The following is a 22,792-nucleotide window of genomic DNA, read 5'->3' as shown; positions in this document are numbered from 1 at the left end:
ATGTCTGCTTGGAAATGATCTGGAAACCTCAACCTGGGCTGAGATTGAGCTAAAGGCTCATGCAGCCATGCTGGGCATCCCTGAATTGGTGTGTGTGCAAACCAGAGCACAGAAGCACAGAGCAAGAGCAAGGGTGAAAAATGAGGTCTGGAGCATGAAATAATGGCCCAACCAACCAAGAGAAAAGGTAAGAAGACTGGGGAACCAGCTTCTACACAGCAAAACATTCAGGACCCCTCTCCACAGGGAGAGGATTTGGATACCCCTGAGGGAACTGAGTCCATGGAGCTTGACCCTTACCAGGTTGAACTCTTGGGCCCAGGGGGACCCTCTGGGAAGAGCTGTGCCAGGGTCAGCGAGACTGTCCCACTCTTGAAAGCCTGAGGCAGCAAGCTGTTTCAGAAGCAAGGGGAGATGTCAGTGGTACCCACAGAGCTTATTGGGAAGAGGGATTACTGTATGCTGAGGCAAGAAACCCCACTCCTGGAGCCACTAGGAGGGTGGTAGTGCCACAGAAGTACAGGGACTTCCTCCTAACTTTGGCTCATGACATCCCTCTAGCTGGACATCTGGGGCAATCCAAAACTTGGGAAAGGCTAGTGAGTCACTTTTACTGGCCCCAGATGCACCAAAAGGTAAAGGAGTTTGTCAGCTCCTGTGTTACCTGTCAAGCCAGTGGCAAGACAGGTGGCCACCCAAAGCCCCCCCTCATCCCACTACCAGTGATGGGGGTCCCCTTTGAAAGGGTAGGAGTGGACATTGTGGGTCCAGTTGAACCTCCCACAGCCTCAGGGAACACATTTATTCTCGTGGTAGTGGATCATGCCACTAGGTACCCTGAAGCAATTCCACTTAGGACTACTACAGCTCCTGCAGTAGCCTAGGCCCTCCTGGGTGTCTTCACCAGAGTGGGGTTTCCTAAGGAGGTGGTTTCAGACAGAGGTTCCAACTTCATGTCTGCTTACCTAACACACATGTGGAAGGAGTGTGGAGTGCAGTATAAGTTTACTACACCCTACCACCCACAAACCAATGGCCTTGTTGAGAGATTCAACAAGACATTGAAAGGTATGATCATGGGTCTCCCTGAAAAACTCAAAAGGAGATGGGATGCCTGCTTTTCGCTTACAGGGAAGTACCACAGAAGGGAGTAGGTTTCTCACCCTTTGAACTTCTGTTTGGTCATCCTGTAAGGGGACCACTTTGTCTTGTAAAAGAGGGCTGGGAGAGGCCTCTCCAAGAGCCCAAACAAGACATAGTGGACTATGTGCTTGGCCTAAGGTCCAGAATGGCTGAGTACATGGAAAAAGCATCCAAGAATCTTGAGGCCAGCCAGGAGCTCCAGAAGCACTGGTATGACCAAAAAGCTGCACTGGTTGAATTTCAACCTGGGCAACAGGTGTGGGTTTTGGAGCCAGTGGCACCAAGGGCTCTCCAAGATAAATGGAGTGGCCCTTACCCTATCCTAGAAAGAAACAGTGAGGTCACCTATCTAGTTGACCTGGGCACTAGCAGGACACCCAAGAGGGTCATCCATGTGAACCTTCTGAATCTCTACAATGACATGGCTGACATCACCATGCTGATGGTGACTGATGAGGAACAGGAAGCAGAGAGTGAACCTCTCCCTGACCTCCTCTCCTACAGCCCAAAATATAGGTCAGTAGATGGTGTGATCTTCCCAGACACCCTCTCTGCCCAACAGCAGACGGACTGCAAGCAAGTCTTGCAACAGTATGCTAGCCTCTTTTCCCTGACCCCTGGTCTGAAACTGGTGTACCCATGATGTGGACACTGGTGACAGTGCACCTGTCAAAAACAAAATCTATCTACAGTCAGACCAAGTTAAGGAGAGCATCAAAGCTGAGGTCAGCAAGATGCTGGAGTTAGGGGTCATTGAACCCCCCTGAGAGCCCCTGTGCCAGCCCAGTGGTTCTGGTCCCCAAACCTCATCAACAAGGTGAAAAGAGAGAGATGAGGTTCTGTGTGGACTATAGAGGGCTCAACTCTGTCACCAAGACAGATGCTCACCCCATCCCAAGAGCAGATGAGCTGATAGATAAATTAGGGGCTGCCCAATTCCTCAGTACCTTTGACTTAGCTGCAGGGTACTGGCAGATTGGCATGGCTCCAGGAGCAAAAGAAAAGACAGCATTCTCCACCCCTGATGGGCATTATCAGTTTATTGTGATGCCCTTTGGGTTAAAAAATGCCCCTGCCACTTTCCAGAGGCTGGTGAACCATGTCCTGGCTGGGCTGGAGACCTTTAGTACAGCTTATCTTGATGATATTGCTGTCTTTAGCTCCACCTGGCAGGATCACCTGATCCACCTAGGAAAAGTTTTAGAGGCTCTGCAAAATGCAGGTCTCACTATCAAGGCATCCAAATGCCAGATAGGGCAGGGCACTGTGGTGTACTTGGGCCACCTTGTAGGTGGAGGCCAGGTACAGCCCTTACAACCCAAGATCCAGGCCATCATGGACTGGGTAGCTCCAACAACCCAGACCCAAGTCAGGGCATTCCTTGGCTTGACTGGGTACTACAGGAGGTTTGTGAAGGGGTATGGGTCCATTGTGACCCCCATCACAGAACTCACCTCCAAGAAGATGCCCAAGAAGAACAATAGTTACTTACCTGTAATCTGTGGTTCTCCAGTATTGGTGTCTTTCATAGATTCACATGCCTGAATCATTCCCTGTCGTCGGAGTGGGAGTCCCACGGTACATAGAAAAGCAATAATTATGCGTATAACAACCAAAAAACCCTGGTAACCTGAACCAGGAAGTAAAGTAGCCTAAGCTACAAGGGAAAAAACTTCTACAGCTATGACTATCACAGTCGTCATATACAGTCCAAACTGCAGCCAATCAGGCGACAGCATCCACCAGAATGTTCTCCTCAGAGGCCCAGGCTCTCAGATTTTCTCGCACAGGAGTGAAGCAATACATAATAGCCTAAAAAGCCTCTGAGGGGAGGTGGGCCGGTTGCATGTGAATCTATGAAAGACACCAATACTGGAGAACCACAGATTACAGGTAAGTAACTATTGTTCTTCTCCAGTATTTGGGGTGTCTTTCATAGATTCACATGCCTGAATCAGAGTAGATAGCAGTACATAACCTTATGCTCATAAGACGCCACTTTGTATCATAGACATATACGTTATGAAACAGCATAACCATAGAGAAATACATGTGTGTTTCAACATATGCAAAACAATTTCAAGACAGAAACAGTATGGAAAAGAGCGTCTTATAAAAGCATAGTGGAGGAGGGAGAACAGAGGCTCACCTTATTTGAAAAGATTGCGTAGAACAGCTTGTCCCACTGATCCATCCACATCACTTGCCGCTTCCAAACAGTAGTGTCTGGTAAACGTATGGCAGCTGGACCATGTTGCCGCTTTACAGATCTGGTGAAGAGGCACACCGGCGAAAAGAGCTGTAGATGAAGAGATTGCTCTCGTAGAGTGTGCTCTTGGGGTCGCTTGCAACGGTCTTCCAGCTTGATCATGGCATAAACAAATTGCAGCCGAGATCCAACGAGCAATGGTTGGCTTTGATACTGAATGGCCTTGGCGTGGTTTACCATATGCTGCCAAGAGTTGGTCCGATTTGCGCAGTGATGCTGTTCGCTGTAAGTAAAACTTCAGACATCTTTTGATGTCTAGGGAGTGCAAGGCCCTTTCTGCAGTTGTTATCGGATTTGGGAAGAATGTTTTCAAAACTATGGGTTCATTAAGATGGAAATCCGTCGGAACCTTCGGCATAAACTTTGGATTAGTGCGCAGCACCACAGACTCAGATGTGAATTGCAGAAAGGGTGGATGAACAGTGAACGCTTGGAGATCACTAACCCTTCTTGTTGAAGTTAGAGCCAATAATAAAGCAAACTTCCAAGAAAGGAACTTTAGATCCGCCTTGTGGATGGGCTCGAAAGGATGCCGCATTAGTTGTGAAAGTACTATATTAAGGTGCCAAGAAGGAGGTGGACGCCGAATAGGCGGGAACATCCTAAATAACCCCTTAAAAAATTGTTGGATGACTCTATTGGAATAGAGAGAGTTAACACCATCCTGCCGAAACCTTGAAATTGCAGCCAAGAACACCTTCAGAGTAGAGTGGGAAAGACCTGACCTCGCCAACTGAAGAAAGAAAGGCAGAATTTGCTCTAGTCTTGCGTGGATCGGATGGAGATTAACAGATTGACACCACATGCAAAACCTCTTCCACTTTAGTTTGTAAGTTTTAACAGTTGCGGGTGCTCGAGCATTGGCCAAAACCTCTTGACAGTCTGGAGGGATATCTAGGTGTGCAAATTCAAGCTGTTGAGGAGCCATGCCGCTAATCTCAGCGATGCTGGGTCCGGATGACAAATTTGACCGTTCTGAAGGGTCAGAAGATGTGGAATTGGTCGAAACTGTATGGGCTCGGCCTCCGAGAGGAGAAGAAGTTCTGTGAACCAGTACTGGCGGGGCCACCTGGGAGCAATTAAAATCATGCGGCAAGGCTGTTGTTTGATCTTGCGCAGAACTCGTGGAACCAACGGGATTGGTGGAAAAGCGTAGGCATATATCTGCGACCAATTCATCGAAAAGGCATTTCCCAGCGAGTCCTTGTGGGGAGCCCGACTTGCAAAGAAGGGGCATTTGCGGTTCTGGCTGGTTGCAAAGAGGTCTAGATCAGGATGCCCCCATTCGTGAAATACCCCGTCTAGGAATGGTTGGTGTAGCTCCCATTCGTGATTCGACGTTGTGGTTCTGCTGAGGGAATCCGCCAGAACATTTGTGATTCCTGGGACGTGAATGGCTTTGAGATTGATCTTGTGGCGAATCGCCCAATCCCAAATCTCTTGCGCTTGCTGAGATAGGAGGGCTGACCTCGTCCCACCTTGTTTGTTCAAGTAATGCATACTTGTTGTATTGTCTGTTCTTACAAGTATGCATGCTCCTCGGATGATGGCTTGGAAGGAATTTAGAGCCAAGAATATGGCTCGCAGCTCTAGCAGGTTGATATGCCACTTTCTTTGTTCTAGAGTCCACCTGCCATTGACTGTCATTCCTTGAAGGTGCGCTCCCCAACCCTCGAGGGATGCATCTGTGGTGACTGTGAAATCCGGCATTTCGACCAGAAATGGACAACCCTCTTTCAAGTGGTTCATCTGACCCCACCATTGAAAGGCGTCTCGCATTCGTGAGGTGATGTGAATGATATCCTCGAATGACCCTGTGATCTGAAGCCATTGCAGATTGAGCTCCTCTTGCAACGGTCTCATTCTGTGCCGACAGTTGGGAATGAGATGAATGCAAGAAGAAATCATCCCTAGGAAGGATTTGTACACACGGACTGAAACGCACTCTTTTGATAGTAGTGAGCGCGCAAGGTTGCATATCTTGATTTGCCTTTCTTTTGACACAAAGGCCTTGGACAGATCCGTGTCCAATGTCGCTCCTAGGAACGTTCTTCTTTGCGAAGGAGCTAAATGTGATTTCTCTAGATTTGTTGACAGACCCACGGACTGGAAGAGTAAGAGTCATTTTTGAACATGCTCGGATGCTACCTTGGAGGAACTCGCCTTGATAAGGCAGTCGTCCAGGTACGGGAATATTTGAACTCCTTGCAGACGGAGATGCGCAGTCACTGGCGCTATGACCTTTGTGAAGACTCTGGGTGCAGAACGGAGTCCAAATGGGAGGACTCTGAATTGAAAATCCCTGCCAGCCACTCTGAACCGTAGAAATTTTCTGTGCCTGGGTAGGATTGGTACATGAAAATAACCGTCCTGCAGGTCGAGGGTGGCCATGTAATCTCCCAACGAAATCAACTGCAGAATTTCTTGGAGCGTTAACATGCGGAAAGACATTTTCTTTAAAAATTTGTTGAGAGCGCGAAGGTCGAGAATTGGACGCCACTCTCCTGACTTTTTCCGGATGAGGAAAAACCTTGAATAAAAGCCCGTTCCTTTCTGTAGGAGAGGGACTTTTTCGATTGCTCCTTTTTGAATCATCAAATTTATTTGGGAAAAAAGCTCCTTGAGATGAGCAGGGGGTGGGCCCTTGGGAGGAGAATTTGGCGGAATTTTTGTGAATTCCAGAGCATGGCCTCTGGATACTATATCTAATACCCACTTGTCTCTGGTAATCTTGGACCAATTTGAATAGAAGTGGGATATTTGATACTCTCGTCCACGAAAGGACTGTTTCCTTCGCGACTGCGAATATGGTTGGTTTCGCTGTCCGTAATATTGCTGTCAATAATTCTGAGATCTTTGGCCAGTTTGGGAGGTTTGGAAGGAACACTGCTGATTATAACCTCCCCTGCTAGAGAAGGATCCACGTCCTCTGGCTCCACGGAAGAAAGACTTTCGAAATTGCAAACTACCCAGGGACCTTGCTGTGAGAAGTTGGCCTGATGTATGATGTCACTAGTTCTAGTGTACACCCTATATCAGTCCAAACAACCCTTATGGTGATTGGTTGTAAAGTCAACCTTATAGACCAGCTATCCTAGTGGTAGCATTTGCAAGAGCAGTCTTAGGCTAAACTCTGAATGGCATGTGAAGCCAGCTGTGATACCATATATAATCCCTTGAATACCAAATGAAAGGACACCACAACAGATATATATATATATAAAATAAAGTGTATTTATTCTAGTCAAACCCTCAGCACTCTTTATGAGATTAGAGGTAAGTACAACACAGTCTTATTTAAACATACATTAAGTCACACAGGTAAGTAATACAGTTAGGCCCTAGGGGCCACGCAAACCATATACTAAAGAAGTGGTATAAGGACCACTGTCACGGAAATAGGATAGGCCTAGGCCATCGCTGGGGCTACACTACCCTAGCAACAGTTAGGAAGTGGGAGGCCCACGGGATTCAGGTGCAGAGTGGAAACACTCACGCGTAATGCGTAAAAGTCGATAGAATTACTAGCAGTTAGAAATTAACAGTTTAAGGACACTTCTGAAGCAGCTAGAGAGTCGAGACTCGGAAACTAGACACTAGGATAGTCACTACCCTTGTGAGCACCGAAGTACCCAAGTTACCTAGCCCACAGGCTGCGGGTGCATAGGTGTGAACTTGCGTCGGGTTTCGTCGTGGACTTCTATGGATGCCTGAAGGAAAGATGCTGACAGGCAGTCAGTGAAGAGTGTCCGGTGGATCCCAAGGCTGGGATCAAGAAGAGAGGAGACCTGCAAGCAGAAGGGACAGAGTCAAGGTCACTAGCCAGTGACCACGTGGAACCAGGAAGGAACCAGGCGATGTCGTGAAGATTGCAGGTGAAGGTGAAGCTTGTCGCTGCAGCCACGGGGACCAGGAAACGTCGAGGACAACCAGGACCAGGAGGCGAGCTGTCCCACGAAGGCTCTTGCTGTCGGCGGTGTCGAAGTTGAACTAGGACTCACCAAGCCTTGGCAAGCGGAACCCACGAAGAACGGAGGACTTGCTTCTGGTGCAGACCAGGAAGGTCTGGGGTGCTTCTTTTTTTGCAAGGAAGCGGGAGCCAGTCTGGAGGAGCCAAACCAGCAGTGAAGATTTCTGGATGCGTCGTCACAAAGGCCACTAGCCAACGGGCAAGCAACCGGACAGACACGGCAAGCAGGAAAATGCAGAAGGGCCCCACTCAGGACTCGTGGAGTGTGGGGGGCTGATCTTCGGTGCAGATGGTGCTTGGGGTTGGGGCTTCTCAATCCCCGGTGCACAACTTCGAGGGTACCTCAGAAGCTGCGCTGGAAGATACTAGCCACTTTTTCCAGGTAGCCGGTCCCACGTCTCTCGTCGCCTCCACGGATCTCAGCTCGGCTGTGGATGTGGATCAGGGTCGGAGAAGTCTGGAAGTCAAGGCTCTGGTCGGGCTCTGCAGTCGGTCCCTCGTAGAACTTCAGCAAAGCAAAGGGTAGTCTCTTGATGGTGCCTGTTTGCACAGGGTAGCCACTCCTTGGCCACAAGGGAGATTCTTCAGTCTTCTTCTTTCGTCGAATGTCGAAGGTCCAGAGTTTCTGTTCAAGTTGCAGGTTCAGGATAATCTAATCTCCTGGGGCCCAGCTACCACTCTTATACTAATCTGGGGGGCTGGGTTACCTGCTAGGTCACGCCTTATGGGTGGGACCTGGGAGGGGGGGGGGGGGGGGGTGGTTACACCCCCTTCCCTTTGTCCAGTTTCGCGCCAGGACTGGGGCTGGAGTGCCCCAGCACCGGTTTGAACTGGACTATGCACGGGACACCTTGTGTGCCCCAGGCATGTCTTATTCTTTTCATCCCTCCCTGCCCCAATACACTAAGGTCTGTCTGGGGTGGTGCTCGCACCTCCCAAGGCAGGAAACCTATTGTCCAAGCCTCCCTTGCCGGGATCACTCCCAGCAGCAGGAGGTCAGACTCGTGTCTGTGGCAGCAGCATCCATTTTGTGATGCTGGGGCTCTGGTTAACTTTAACCGGGTAAGTAGGTTACAACATGTCTTCTCCCTCTAGAAGGGAGGGACAATATCCTCATCCCCAGAAATGGGATGGGGGTATTATTCCAAAGTGTTAGACACCTTACACGACATGTTTTGATAAAGCCAAACCATAGTTCCCATAACCGTTTAAGATTATAAGGCACTTTAAGAGTATATGGTAGGCTAGATCATAGAACAGCTATAAAGACATGGTTCCGAAAGCTGCAGACAGGCTCAGCTCATGCTAGAGCACCATCTCACATGTTACCAAGCACTCTGCCTCCAGTATTGTTAAGGCCTGCCATAGGAGTGGCTGATAGTTACACATGTGTCTATATGTAAGTTAGGTATAGGAATACTACACCTAAGCAAGGAGTGATTACACAGCCTTGCCCCAGCTGAGTGATCAGCCAGTTGTGTCATAATGGAAGGCCAGGCCAGGGGTGGCATAATACATGCTGCAGCCCCTGGTAGGCCTAGGGTACACCTATGCCCTGGGTACCTAAGGTACACTGTACAGGGGCCAATAAGGTGACCCTATCCAAATGGGTTATGCACCTAAAGTACATAGTATCAATTTAGAGAGAGAGCAGCAGGGCTGTGGGTCTGATCAGCAGGCCCACAGCCACATCTAAGTCGAAAACCAGAAAAGCAAATGCAAAAAGTGGGGGTGAACATAGAAAGCAGACCCTACTCTCCTACACTTGCCGTCTCCGTATCCTTCTTAATCGCCTGTAGTGCTTCATCCACATGTGCACCAAACAAGGACTCACCATCAAATGGCATGTCTATGATTTTAGACTGCACCTCCTGGCGAAAAGATATTGACTTTAGCCAACCCTGCCTCCTCAGCACTGCAGCTCCTGCCAACTGCCTGAACCCAGTTGATGCCACATCCACTGCCGCATCAATTATCTCCGCTGATGCATACTCCCCTTCCTGCAAGATCTTTATGGCCTCGGATTTTGAAGGCTCCGATAACATGTCGAGGAAAGGAGAGATGTCGGACCACATCTGGCGGTCGTATCTCCCTAAAATCGCCAGGGAGTTTGCAGCCCGAACTGTGGTTGCTGCCATCGTGGAAACCTTCTTTCCTATTGCGTCCAATCTTCTACCATCTCTATCAGGTGGAGCTGATATGGGCGTTGATGGATTTCTAGCCCGTCTCTGAGCCGCTTGTGCTATAACAGAGTCCGCCTTAGGTTGACCAATAAGGCATGCTGGCGAGTTACTTGGGGCTTTATATTTCTTGTCCAGCCGTGGTAACACTGCTGGAAGAGAATTTGGGGTAGCCATCAGTCTCAATCCCTCCTTCCAAATTAAGTCAATGATTGGTATTGCCCGAATCTGCTTCCTTGGTTGGTCCTTAAAATCATACAGGAAGCAGTAATCCTCCTTTGTTTCCATGGGGATCAGGAATCTCTTGGTCGCTCTTTCCATAAGTGAATGGAAATTCCCAATGTCCACCGGGGGAGAGTCCACCGGAGCTGGAGCACTTGGAGAAGGAGTTTGTACCTGATAATTATCCCACTCCGACATGCTAGATTGATCATCTACCTCTCCTTCCTCCCTTTCATCGTCAGTAATCTGCAATTGACGAGATGGCAACGGAGAAGGTGGTCTTGGAGACTAAAAAGACGACAACTGCACTCTTGGCCTAGGTGTGGACGGAAGAGATTCCGCCATTTCCGAAGGAGAGAAACGTCTATAATAATCTTGTAACATATACTGCAGATTATCAAGCAGTTCCAATGGCATTTGACCAGACGGCACCGGTGCAGGAGGTGTCGTCTGTGGTTCCGTATTGGGATCTTCGTCCTGGTCATCATCATCATCATCTTGATATTTGATGAGAAGCTCCGATGGACTCCTTCCAATCCGAAACCTCTCATCCTCTCCGGAGTCGTTATCCTCATCCTCCTCCGATTGTAAAAGTTGCGCCGGCAATTTTAGAGGCGAAATAGCTCCTAAAGACGATCCTCGGCGCTGAAGAAGCGTAGTCGCTGTTGCCCTTTGATCAGATACGGCAGACGCTGGAGTCGCAGTCCATACCTGCATATCCATGCAGGTAGATAAAGGAGGTGGTGACAGTCGCGTCGACGGAACCGACGACGGTGGTAATCCTGACGTAGAAGCCATTTTCGACGACGAGGCTGGTTTCAACGACGAGGTGGTAGCCGTCGACGAGGCAATCTTCGTCGACGACGAGACAATCTTCGTCGACGAGGACGTCGCAGACGAGGTAATCTTCGTCGACGAGGGCGTCGACGAGTCCATCTTCGTCGACGCATGAATCTTAGTCGACGAGCCACTCTTCGCCGACGGGGCAACTGTCGACGGTACCACAATCTTCGTCGACTGAGCAGTTGTCGACGAGGAAGTCTTCGTAGACGGAGCGGAGACGAGCGATGACACCTCCTTCGTCGACGAGATGGGTTTAACACTCACCGAGACCAGCGTCGACGGCGACGGAGCTGATGACATTATCAGTGCAGGTCTCGGCGACGAGAATGTAATCGTCGACGTTGAAACCGCGTCGACAATAATAACCGTCGACGCCACTGCCGTCGACGGCGCCGTCGACGACGGCAATCTCAGCTGAGGTAAATTCCTGTCAGGAAATCTTTTAGCTGGTAGAGTTTTTCCTGATTTCCTCGGGGGCGTACAGGGCTTGGTTCCTGAAGGTGGAGACGTCTTCTTAGACGAAGACTGACCCGAGCCCTTAACAGACTGGGCTCTCCTCAACACCTTCGCCCCAGTAGAAGAAAAATCTTCTTCAGCCTTTCTGGAAGAGATAGAGGAGGCACTTTCTATCTCTGACAAAGGAGCATCTTTATCCTTGAGCTTCTGTAGCCACAGAAGAAGGCGTCCTTCCCTATCCCTTAGGGTTTTCTGAGGGAAAGTCCGGCAAATCTTACACTCCTTCACCTCATGATCAGGATAGAGGCAATAGATGCATTTTTTGTGAGGGTCTTCAGAAAAAAGCCGAAGCTTCCCGCAGGACTCACAAGGTCTGAAGAGGGATCTCTTTGTCGTTGACATCCTAGAAGTTGAAGAAACAGCAGAAAAAAATTGAAGTACTGAGCAGAGCTCAGGGAGACTCCCTTCACACGACGTGCGGTTGAAAATCTGAGAGCCTGGGCCTCTGAGGAGAACATTCTGGTGGGTGCTGTCGCCTGATTGGCTGCAGTTTGGACTGTATATAATGACTGTGATAGTCATAGCTGTAGAAGTTTTTTCCCTTGTAGCTTAGGCTACTTTACTTCCTGGTTCAGGTTACCAGGGTTTTTTGGTTGTTATACGCATAATTATTGCTTTTCTATGTACCGTGGGACTCCCACTCCGACGACGGGGAATGATTCAGGCATGTGAATCTATGAAAGACACCCCAAATACTGGAGAAGGTTAACTGGACAGTTAGTTGCCAAAAGGCTTTTGACACCCTAAAAGAAGCAATGTGCTCAGCACCAATTCTAAAAGCTCCAGATTATGCCAAGCAGTTCATAGTGCAGACTGATGCCTCTGAGCTAGGGATAGGAGCGGTCCCATCCCAGACCAATGATGAAGGCCAAGACCAACCTGTTGCTTTTATAAGCAGGAGGCTACTCCCCAGAGAGCAGCGTTGGAGTGCCATTGAGAGGGAGGCTTTTGCTGTGGTTAGGTCCCTGAAGAAATTGAGGCCATACTTGTTTGGTACTCACTTCCTGGTTCAAACTGACCACAGACCTCTCAGATGGCTAATGCAGATGAAAGGGGAAAATCCAAAACTACTAAGGTGGTCCATCTCCCTACAGGGAATGGACTTTGAAGTGGAACACAGACCAGGGACTGCCCATGCCAACGCAGATGGACTTTCCAGGTTCTTCCACTTAGACAACAAAGACTCCACAGGGCAAGGTTAGTCTCATCGCCTTTCATTTGGGGGGGGGGGGGGGTGAGAAAGTGCCATCTTTCTTGCATGGTATGCCCCCACTTTCTGCTGAATGTACTTTGACTGAGTGTGCCCTGGACTCCTGCCATTCAGGTGCCCAGGGCCTATGTTCCTTCCCTAAAACACACAAAACCCAAATTGGCAAACCCTGGCCACATGTCAGCCCCTGGTAAATGGTACCCTAGGTACCCAGGGCCTTGTGACCAGGGAAGGCCTATAAGGGCTGCAGCACTCATTGTGCCACCCTTAGAGGCCCTGTACCCTTACACAAACACACTGCCTTTGCAGGCCGAGTGTCTGGGTGCAAGACAAAACAAAGTCGACATGACACACATCCCTGTGTGCCATGCCCATCACCTACACTGCCATGGCATACATCGGCCACCCCTCTAGGTGGGTGCCTTATGCCAATGGTGTGGGCACAGAAGCAGGAGCCCTGTGCCCATACAGTACCCAGGTCGATTCCTGAGCACTGTAAGTGCAGTGCTGCCATTTAAGAGTACATGGTGCTCAGAGCTCGTCAAACACGAACTCCACAGCACCATAATGGCAACACTCAAAACTGAGAAGTTTGGTATCAAACTTCTCAGCACATTAAACCCACACTGATGCCAGTGTGGGATTTAATGTACCAAGCACCCCAGAGGGCATCTTAGAGATGCCCCCTTAAACCTAACCTACAATCCACGTCTGCTCTGAGGCTGCCTAGGCTGCCACACAGCAGACATGTTGCTGGACCCCTGGGTGGGAGAGCCCCTGCTCTCCTGGGCCTGCAACAATGCACATCCTGGGCGAGGTGCTAAATCTCCTCCCCCAGGATGGGCACGGGGAAGCTTCAAAGGCATGCCGCCTCTGTGAGCTTCCCCAGGCCAATGCAACCCCCCACTCTGGCGGGAAGCTTTGGCCGGAAACCCCAAATAAGGACAGGGGATGTGCCAGCCTGCCAACCCCACCCCTCAGGTGGGGGAGGCGAGGTGAAGCACATCTCCGGGCCCTCGCCATCTTGAAGATGGGAAGCCCTACCCTATCAGGACTAGGCTACTGCCCCCCTCCCACAGGAGAGAGGCAGGATAGGGGTGTACCCACCCCAGGACAGGGACCCATTGGTCCCTGCCGTTCACCTACCTGTAACACCCCTAAATCTAGTATTTAGGGGCAACCTGAACCTTCCTTCCCTAGATTCCAGATTCCAAAATACATAGAAGAGCAAGAAGAAAGAAGACCTGCCCTGCAGCTGCTAAGAAGAGGAAGACACCAACTGCTTTGGCCCCAGCCCTACCGGCCTGTTGACCCTCGAACCTGCTCCTCCTCCAACCCGGCATCTCTTGTGGCCAGCAACCTCACAAACCCCGGAGGACCTGGCTACCTTTTGGCTCTAAGCCCCTGGGACTCCCATGAGTAGAGGCTCTACTCAAAACCTACCTCTAATCCCTGGCAGCAGCCCGGAACCGCGAACCGAGCACCCACTGCACCAGCCAAGCCTGGCCAGTGCCGGAGTGAACAAAGACCCCGAGGACGACCCCACGGCGACTGTGACCCCGAGTCCGGCACCCAAGGTCCTCCCTCGACACTCCTGAAGAAGCCTGCAGCCTCAGAACAAGGTGCCCCCCCTACCGCGATCAACAGAGGGTGATTTCCCGACACCAAAAGGAACCCCTGCACGCGGCGCCCCGCGGCCCCCTGTGCCCAATCCCGGTGTACCTTCCTATCCTCCAACTACCCAACTTACCTGTCGAAGTGGTGGTGGCACCTGAAGAATCCTCGTCCCCGAGCTTGCAGTCTTAAGCTAAACAAGAGATTTTCCATTGAAATCAACTGAGCGCCCGAAGGCTCAAAAGCACCCTGCACCCAGCCGCCCGAGTGGCCCTGGCAGTGCAACCTCTACACCTACCTACTTCCCCACTTGCCCTGAGTAAGTGACCAGGAGCCCAGCTCCCACAGCCGCGTGGCTTGCTAGTCAACAGCCACCAACCAAGGCCCCCCTATCCCTCATAGGATAACATTGGGCCTAACTCTCTCTGCACCCGGCCGCCCTAGAGTCGCTGAGGGTGAACCAACTGTACCTACCTGACCCTGGGGGACCCCTGAGTCTATGCCCAGAACCTCAACTCTGCCAGTCGAGTACTTACCTTTAAACCGATAACTCTATTTTCTTCATGGGGTAACATTGACTGGCTTCTTCCTGAAATTTCTTCTAAGTGTGGACTTTTCAAATCTTAAAATATTCACCAAAAATCAGCCGAGTAACGAAAACGAAAATACTCTGCTCTTAGGTGAGCTCCCAGTGCTGGATCTTGGTGCCCAGCACTGACTCTGAAAAATACTTACAACTGTACTTACTCGTAACCCAATTTTCTTCCATAGGAAATCATTGACTGTTTTTCTGTGAAATTTCTTCTAAGTGTCAATTTCTGCAATCTTTAAGTATTCTTTAAAAATCGTATAATATCTGAAAACGTAATTACTTACCTGTTTTGGATAAAGGTCCCAGTACTGAGTCTAGGCACCCAGCACTGGATTACAAAAGTAACGAGAACATACTGTACCTGCAACTTGAATTTTCTTACATAGGGAATCATTCACTGTTTTCTTTGAAATATTTTCTAAGTGTCAACTTTCAAAATAGCTAAATATTGTTTAAAAATCATCACAGTAATTAAGTCGACTTTCATCACTTGATTCCAACTACTGACCCAGGACTGAATCTAGGATCCAGTCCTGGAACTCCAAAAGTAATCCTAAAGGTAATCTGTTGCAAATAACTTGAAATTTCCATTGAGCTCAATGCATTGTTGTGTTTAAAATAGAGTTGCCTATTGTAGGAGAGTAGGGTCTGCTTTCTATGTTCACCCCCACTTTTTGCTTTTGCTTTACTGGTTTTCGACTTAGATGTGGGTGTGGGCCTGCTAATCAGACCCACAGCCCTGCTGTTCTCTCTCTAAATTAATACTATGTACTTTAGGTGCATAACCCATTTGGATAGGATCACCTTATTGGCCCCTGTACAGTGTACCCTAGGTACCCAGGGCATAGGTGTACCCTAGGCCTACCAGGGGCTGCAGCATGTATTATGCCACCCCTGGCCTGGCCTTCCATTTTGACACAACTGGCTGATCACTCAGCTGGGGCAAGGTCGTGTAATCACCCCTTGCTTAGGTGTAGTATTCCTATACCTAACTTACATATAGACACATGTGTACCTATTAGTCACTCCTATGGCAGGCCTTGACAATCCTGGAGGCAGAGTGCTTGGTAACATGTGAGATGGTGCTCTAGCATGAGCTGAGCCTGTCTGCAGCTTTCGGAACCTTGTCCTTATAGCTGTTCTATGATATAGCCTACCATATACTCTTAAAGTGCCTTATAATCTTAGACGGTTATGGTAACTATGGTTTGGCTTTATCAAAACATGTCGTGTAAGGTGTCTAACACTAGGGAATAATACCCCCATGCCATTTCTGGACATGAGAATATTATTCCCCCCTTCTAGAGGGAAAGACATGTTAAAATCATACTTCAACTGTTAGCCTCTGACCAAAGCCTCAGCATCACAAAATGGATGCTGCTGCCACGACACAAGTCTGACCTCCTGCAGCTGGGAGTGATCCCAGCCAGGGAGGCCTGGACAATAGGTTTCCTGCTTGGGGAGGTGCTAGCACCTCCCCAGACAGCCTTTAGTGTATTGGGGCAGGGTGGGCTGAAAGGAATGAGACATGCCTGGGGCACACAAGGTGTTCCTTGCATAGTCCAGTTCAAACCGGCGCTGGGGCACTCCAGCCCCAGCTCTGGCGCGAAACTGGACAAAGGGAAGTGGGTGTAACCACCCCCTCCCAGGTCCCACCCATAAGGCGTGACCTAGCAGGTATCCCAGCCCCCCAGATTAGTATAAGAGTGGGAGTTGGGCCTCAAGACTTTAGATTATCCTGAACCTGCAAAACTGAACAGAAACTCTGGACCTTCGACATTCGACGAAAGAAGAAGACTGAAGAATCTCCCTTGTAGCCAAGGAGTGGCTACCCTGTGCAAACAGGCACCATCAAGAGACTACCCTTTGCTTTGCGACCGTTCTACGAGGAACCGACTGCAGAGCCCGACCAGAGCCTTGACTTCCAGACTTCTCCGACCCTCATCCACATCTGCAGCAGAGCTGAGATCCGTGGAGGCGACGAGCGACGTGGGACCGGCTACCTGGGAAAAGTGGCTAGTAACTTACAGCGCAGCTTCTGAGGTACCCTCGAAGTTGTGCACCGGGGATTGAGAAGCCCCAACCCCAAGCACCATCTGCACTGAAGATCAGCCCCCCACACTCCACGAGTCCTGCGTGGGGCCCTTCAGCATTTTCCTGCTTGCCGCGTCTGTCCGGTTGCTTGCCCGCTGGCTAGTGGCCTCTGTGACGACGCACCCTGAAATCTTCTGCGCTGGTTTGGCTCCTCCAGACTGGCTCCCGCTTCTCTGCAAAGAAGAAGCACCCCAGACCTTCCTGGTCTGCACCAGAAGCAAGTCCTTTGTTCTTCGTGGGTTCCGCTTGCCAAGGCTTGGTGAGTCCTAGTCCAACTTCGACGCCGCCGACAGCAAGAGCCTTCGTGGGACAGCTCGCCTCCTGGTCCTGGTCGTCCTCGACGCTTCCTGGTCCTCCTGGCTGCAGCGACAAGCTTCACCTTCACCTGCAACTCTTCACGACATCGCCTGGTTCCTTCCTGGTTCCACGTGGTCACTGGCTAGTGACCTTGACTCTGTCCCTTCTGCTTGCAGGTTTCTTCTCTTCTTGATCCCAGCCTTGGGATCCACCGGACACTCTCCCCTGACTGCCTGTCAGCATCTTTCTTCAGGCATCCATAGGAGTCGACGACGAAAACGACGCATCTTCACCCCTATGCACCCGCAGCCTGTGGGCTAGGTAACTTGGGTACTCCGGTGCTCATCAGGATAGTGACTATCCTAGTGTCTAGTTTTCAAGTCTCAACTTCCTAGCTACTCCGGAAGTGTCCTAAATCTACCGTTTTCTAAACTGTACTATTGCTATTGACTTTTACGCATTACGCGTGAGTGTTTCCACTCTGCACACGAATCCCGTGGGCCTCCCACTTCCTAACTAACGCTAGTGTAGTGTAGCCCCAGCGATTCCCTAGGCCTAGGCCTATTCTATTTCCGTGACAGTGGTTCTTATACCACTTACTTAGTATATGGTTTGCGTGGCCCCTAGGGCCTAACTGTATTACTTACCTGTGTGACTTACTGTATGCATTAATAAGACTGTGTTGTACTTACCTCTAATCTCATAAAGAGTGCTGAGGGTTTGCTTAGAATAAATACACTTTATTTTATATACATTTCTGTTGTGGTGTCCTTTCATTTGGTATTCAAGGGATTATATATGGTATCACAGCTGGCTTCACATGCCATTCAGAGTTTAGCCTAAGACTGCTCTTGTCCATGCTACCACTAGGATAGCTGGTCTATAAGGTTGACTTTACAACCAATCACCATAAGGGTATTTGGACTGATATAAGGTGTACACTATAACTAGTGACATCATACATCAGGCCAACTTCTCACACCTATTGCAACCACTTGTAACTGTTTACAAAAGTCAATTGTATTTTGCAAAAGTATTTATATAAAGCATCTCATTCTGAGAAAGTATATTTTAAATCCAATTGTTGGTTTAAAATAAAACAAGCATATATTTTTTATATATAAACCATTGGCCTGGAGTTCAGTTATTGAGTGTGTGAGACCATTTGCTGACTGAGTGTGTACAACAAATGCTTTACACTGTCCTCTGATACTGCCTTACTGCTCGACCAAGCTACCATTTTAGAGAGTAAGGTTATATCTAACTTTAGCCTCTGTCAAACCCTTGGGGACTGTGGACTCTGTACACCCTGTACCTATTAAGGAACAGTATATACAGAGCCACTTTCTCACAAGACTCGGGGGTCTCCCAGGGTCAGGTAGGTACAGTTGTTACACCCTCAGCGGCACAGGGGCAGCCGGGTGCAGAGTGAGTTAGGCCCAATTTTATCCTATGGGAGGCAGGGGGGCCTTTGTTGGTAGCTGTTGACTAGCAGGCCACGCGGCTGTGGGAGATGGGTTCCTGGTCACTTGCTCAGGGCAAATGGGGAAGTAGATAGGTGCAAAGGTTACACTGCCAGGGCCACTCGGGCGGCTGGGTGCAGGATGCTTTTGAGCCTTCGGGCGCTCAATTGGTTTCAATGGGAATGCTCCGGTTTAGAAAAAGACTAAGTTCGGGGACGAAGATTCTTCAGGTGCCACCACCACTTCGAGAGGTACATTGGGTAGTTGGAGGATAGGTAGGTACCCAGGAGTTGGGCACAGGGGGCCGCAGGGCACCAGGTGTAGGGGTGCCTTTTGGTGTCAGGACATCTTACCCTCTGTTGATCGCGGTTGGGGGGGGGTACCTGGTTCTGAGGCTGCAGGCGTCGTCAGGAGCATCGAGGTAAGTCCTTGGGTGCCGGACTCTGGGTCACAGTCGCCGGGGGGTCGTCCTCGTGGACTTTGTTCACTCCGGCACAGGCCAAGCTTGGCGGGTGCAGAGTGTGCAGGTTCCGGGCTGATGCCAGGGATTAGAAGCTGATTTTGAGTAGAGCCTCTACTCATGGGAGTCCCAGGTGCTTATTGCCAAAAGGTAGACAGGTCCTCTGGGGTTTGTGAGGTTACTGGCCACAAGAGATGGCGGGTTGTAGCAGGAGCTGGTTCAAGAGTCAACAAGCCGGTAGGGCTGGGGCAAAAGCAGTTGGTGCCTTCATCTTCTTAGCAGCTGCAGGGCAGGTCTTCTTTCTTCTTGCTCTTCTTTGTATTTCGGAATCTGGGGAAGGAAGGTCCAGGGTGCCCCTAAATACTAGATTTAGGGGCGTTACAGGTAGGTGAAGGGCAGGGACAAATGGGTCCCCGTCCTGGGGTGGGTACACCCCCTATCCTGCCTCTCTCCTGTGGGAGGGGGGCAGTAGCCTAGTCCTGATTGGGTAGGGTCTCCCATCTTCAAGATGGCGAGTGCCCGGAGATGTGCTTCACCTAGCCTCCCCCACCTGAGGGGTGGGGTTGGCAGGCTGGCACATCCCCTGTCTTTAATTGGGGTTTCCGGCCAGGCTTCCCGCCAGAGTGGGGGCTGTCAGTGGCCTGGGGAAGCTCACAGAGGTGGCATGCCTTTGAAGCTTCCCCCTGCCCATCCTGGGGGAGAAGATCTAGCACCTCACCCAGGATGTGCATTGTTGCAGGCCCAAGAGAGCAGGGGCTCTCCTACCCAGGGGTCCAGCAACATGTCTGCTGTGTGGCAGCCTCCCAAACCAGACGTGGATTGGAGGTTAGGTTTCAGGGAGCATCTCTAAGATGCCCTCTAGGGTGCTTGGTACATTAAATCCCGCACTGGCATTAGTGCGGGTTTAATGTGCTGAGAAGTGTGATACCAAACTTCTCAGTCTTCAGTGTTGCCATTATGGTGCTGTGGAGTTCATGTTTGACGAGTTCTTACCACCATGTACTCTTAAATGGCAGCACTGAACTTAGTGCCTAGGAATAGACCTGGGTACTGTAGGGGCACAGGGCTCATGCTCCTGTGCCCACACCACTGGCATAGGGCACCCAGCTAGAGGGGTGGCTGATGTATGCCAGGGCAGTGTAGATGGTGGGCATGGCACACAGGGATGTGTTCCATGTCGACTGTTTTGTCTGGTACCCAGACACTCAGCCTGCAAGGGCAGTGTGTGTGTGTTAGGGTACAGGGCCTCTAAGGGTGACACAAGTGCAGCAGCCCTTAGAGGCCTTCCCTGGTCACAAGGCCCTGGGTACCTAGGGTACCATTTACCAGGGGCTGACATGTGGCCAGGGTTTTCCAATTTGGGTTTTAGGTCTTTAGGGAGGAACATAGGCCCTGGGCACCTGATTGGCAGGAGTCCAGGGCACACTCCGTCAAAGTACATTCAGCAATTCCGTAAAAAGTGGGGGCATACCATGCAGGAAAGATGGCACTTTCTCACAATCTCTCCCTGCGGCAACGGCCTGGGAGAGTACGGCCCGTGCCTCCTCCGGACAGAGGCAGCACTTGTGCAACCATATCCCACAAAGAGAGGCATTAACGTCCCAAATAGACATGCGGTGTTTACCGACCGCAGTCCCAAGCTGGCGGAAGAAAAAAACCTTCCCAAGATATCCAGCTTCTTGGATTCCCCACCTGGTGGTACGTTAGGGAATGCGCTCTTGGAAATAGGAGCTTCGACCACCAAGCTCTCTGGGGTGGGGTGTTGGGAGAAGAAAGTGGGGTCTCTCTGGGCCGGCCGGTGGCGTCGGGTGACCATCCTAACTACTGGAGCCCCTGTGTTTGGCCTGGACCAAGTGAATGTTGGTCAGGGCTTTATATAACGGCAGCAGGGACTCCGAAGAACTCGCTGCTGGCTTACGCACTTCTGTTAGGTTAGTCCTGACTGCCACTGTAGGAAGCCAGAGGTTGAGAGCCTCGGCCACCCTAGGCAACACGACTGCCTAAGACGCTCCCTCCTCTGTGCCCATGGTAGGAGGAAACATACCAAGTTCTGGTGAGGTATCTAGTCCACTGGCATCACCCTGGTCCTCTCTCCAGTCCTGTTCGTACTCCAACTGATCTGACAAAGGGTCCCCAGACCCCTCCCAATCTTCCTCACCGTCCTCTGGCTGCCAGGTTGGCTGAAAATGGGTAGGATGTAACACATGGGCAAAAGTACCCATCGGTGCCGGATCCGGCGACGGCCGACGCTAGTCCAGCTCCGTGTCCACGTCCGGCTTGGGGTCCAGGCGGCGTCGGTAGCTGACATAGTTCCGGTGGAGTTGGAGCCGATCCAGACGCAGGCTGGGATCCATGGGGGCCCTGTGGCACCGAAGCCGCCGGCAGGGAAGACCTAGGGCCCCCAACAGAGTCCACGGGCCCGAAGGCGCACCGCCAGAGTCAACCTGCCCAAAGATGGCATGCATGGTTTCGTAAAACAGACTAAGCTGGGCAGGGGTCGCTCCGGGTCCCGGAAAGGGAGGGAAACTCCGATTCGGTCAGGAATGGCAACGCCTGCATCCCTCGTCGCGTCGGCACACCGACGGGGAGAAGTTGAAGAGCGACGATGCTTCGAATTCTTGTGCTTCAACTTACCTGACCCAGAGTGTGAAAACTTGGATGTCGAGTGGTGATGGCGCCGCGACCGGTCCCTCGCAACCTCAAATGCCACGGAGCCGACTGCCGCGGCTCAAGAAGGTTTTGGGACCGCTCCCGCACAGACTTCGGAGCTATGGTCCGGCAGTCAGCACAACTTGGGATCATGGTCGTGCTCCAGGCAAAAGAGGCACACGTGGAGTGGATCCCTCGTCGACTGTGATGTAATTGTCGCTGCAGGCATCGACAGTGGCAACCTAGTCATTGAGGTATTCGTAGACGGTAGAGCGTCAATGGTATCTAGGTGCCGTCGATATCGTAGGTGCAATCGAAGTCCTCGATTACGAGAGTAGTCGTCAGCATTGTTGAAGTTGGCGTCGACTGTGAAATTGACACCGAAAGTGATCTGTTGCTGGATTTATGTCTGGAAGGCCCTGAAGATTCAAGTTTAGCGTTTGAAGTCGCAGAATGATGTGGCAAGACTGGCTCTGAGGAAACTTTAGCTGCTTTCTCCTTTTTTCCGGTTTCTTTAGTAAGTTGAGAGGTTTTAATGTGCTTGTTGACCACCTGAGATTGACCCTCAGGCGACCTGGGCCTTTTATGGGATTTAGAGTAAGTGTTGCTCTCCTCATCAGAGGACACTCCGTGTCTTCTTCAGCACAACAAAAGTCTCCCTTCTCTATCTCGAAGAGTCTTACATGAAAAGGTGCAGCCGATTTTGTAATGTATTGCCTCATAATGAGGATAGAGGCGATAGATGCAATCCTTGTGGGCATCTTTATGAACCCTCTTCTTCAAAAGAGAATTTACAAGGGAAAAATAGTCCTTAGTTGTCAGACATCGTTCTCAAAGAAAATGGACTTATCTGAGAAATTTTGAAGAACTGAGCAGAGCTCAGGGAGACTCCCTTCACAGACGATATGCGGTGAAAATTAGGGATTCAGCTCATCCTGTGAAGGTTCTAGAGGGTGCTGGTAACCGATGGCTTGTCTTTAGGTTTGGTCTTTTTTTTTTTTTTTTTTTAAAAAGGTAGATCGGCTATTAAAGGCATGGTTGCCTCCAAGATATGCTATGGAAGTTTTTTAATTACTGCTCTATATTATAGTGGGAATTCCACTTAGACGATGGGGAATGATTCAAGCATGTGAATCTATAAAAGATACCCCAATACTGGATAAACAAATAACTTTATAGAAAACAATTGGTCTGCATTCAGTATTTGAGTGTGCCATCATTTCTTGCCTGTGTGTACAACAAATGCATAACACAGCCCTCTGCTAAGCCC

The sequence above is a fragment of the Triturus cristatus genome, chromosome 7 (genome assembly GCF_964204655.1).
Source record: "Triturus cristatus chromosome 7, aTriCri1.1, whole genome shotgun sequence".
Taxonomy (NCBI): domain Eukaryota; kingdom Metazoa; phylum Chordata; class Amphibia; order Caudata; family Salamandridae; genus Triturus; species Triturus cristatus.
The sequence above is the reverse complement of the archived record's forward strand: the minus strand, read 5'-3'. Positions refer to the sequence as shown.